We start from the raw sequence: 1601 nt of genomic DNA on the forward strand, positions 1-1601 counted from the left end.
AACCCAATTACATTAGCAAGTGATTAATTCCATTTGATAGCTAAATAAAAAAAAATCATTGCAGGTAAACTGATTTACTCTCATAAGCACTGTTAGCATTATTCATTTCAGTTACAGAGACTGTATTTTCTCATCTGTACAAAGAGGTGCTTTGACTAATGAGCCCTAGTTTCTTGCCTGGTCTACCATTCTATGATACTACAAATTTCAGTAAGCTAATTTTATGTTTCATCTACATGCTAAGAAGATCATAACAGAGAAATAACACTCTAGAGAATTGTATTCTTTGGCTATTTAAAGTTCTCTGTTAACGAGAATGAAGATAAATGATGGAAAAATCAACTCTTACATCTATTCTATGTGTTAGTAATCAGAAAAAGAAAATCTACATTCTCCACACTTGATCTTAGCCAAAAGGCCGAGAAGCGATACATTAACATTTTGCTAGACTTTCAAATATAGGTTCTCTGTCTTTTTTGAATAGCTTTTACCAAATTTGTTATTTTATGATGGCAAGGTCATCCACCCTTCTCACTGAGCATCATGAAATCTTATGTCCCTTACCTGAGTGCAGTGAGGCACCTCTTCCACTCTTGGCCACAAGGAAATTTTGCAGTGGGGCTTGAGTTATATAACAAAGTATAAAAAAGAAACCCTCATTTCTTTGTATTAAGTATCTGGAGCACGGACATGTTCGGGATCCGTTTTGTGAATAGTCCCCATCCTGTCTGCATGAGCTGCAGATGTTAATAAACAAGGGTGGTTTAGAAATCTAGATCTGTGGACTTATTTGTCATCACACACTCCAAATGTCTTCTATTTTACTTTCATGAATAAAGAGAAGTTGATTAGACCAAGTAATAAACTTCATTCTGTGAAGGTAATAACTCATTGATCTCAAAGAGTGTAGATAATATCAAGTCATGTTGCAAATGATTGTCTTATTATTTCATGAGTTCTGGCCTCCGATTCTTTGTGGTTTGTAACTGCAATAAATCTTTCTCACATATATTATGAAATCAGAAATGATCTCTTTCCGAAATCTAGGTAATATATATTCTCTGTGTGTGTGTATTTCAAGTCCTACATATTATATTCTTCCTAACTAAATAGGCGTACTCACAATTTCCATTTATTTTGGGAAGATAATTTAAATGTTTAGGAAGGGAACAACTTTGATCATCTTGACATTTTGGTTGTGACACTTTAGAAAAAAATATGGAATTCTAGACTATCTTCAATCCTGGTAATTTTGAAAACTTTCTAAGAAATCTAACAATATAAATTGGCTTTAATTTCTAAAAATCCACCTTGTTTGGCGTTTTTCAAATATTTTCTTTAGAAAAACTGAAAATAAATTCAAGAGCATTGTATTGCTAGTATTGCCCTACTTGCTGAATCAAGAAAAGTTAATATCTGCCAATCAGATTGGGATTATTTTTACAGATTTATCCCCTGGAAGTTGTGTTTCTGGACCAAAAAGAGTAGTTAATGTCAAGGGAACAGAATACTGAAAATCCTATTTAATTTGGTTCTTTCTCAATGACCTAGCACATTCTGATCACATTTCTCCTAGATCATTTCTTGCCCCAAATTTATAT

At 33.0% G+C, this 1601-nt stretch overlaps 1 pseudogene; it reads right to left on the reverse strand.

The window, feature by feature from the left end:
* Positions 1 to 274: 274 nt before the first annotated feature.
* LOC123860769 (U2 spliceosomal RNA) lies at positions 275 to 430 on the reverse strand (annotated as a pseudogene).
* Between the last annotated feature and the right edge of the window lie 1171 nt (positions 431 to 1601).

The sequence above is a fragment of the Mirounga angustirostris genome, unplaced genomic scaffold, assembly GCF_029215605.1.
Source record: "Mirounga angustirostris isolate CCGP_5_RB_7025 unplaced genomic scaffold, mMirAng1.0.hap1 SCAF_4, whole genome shotgun sequence".
Classification (NCBI taxonomy): domain Eukaryota; kingdom Metazoa; phylum Chordata; class Mammalia; order Carnivora; family Phocidae; genus Mirounga; species Mirounga angustirostris.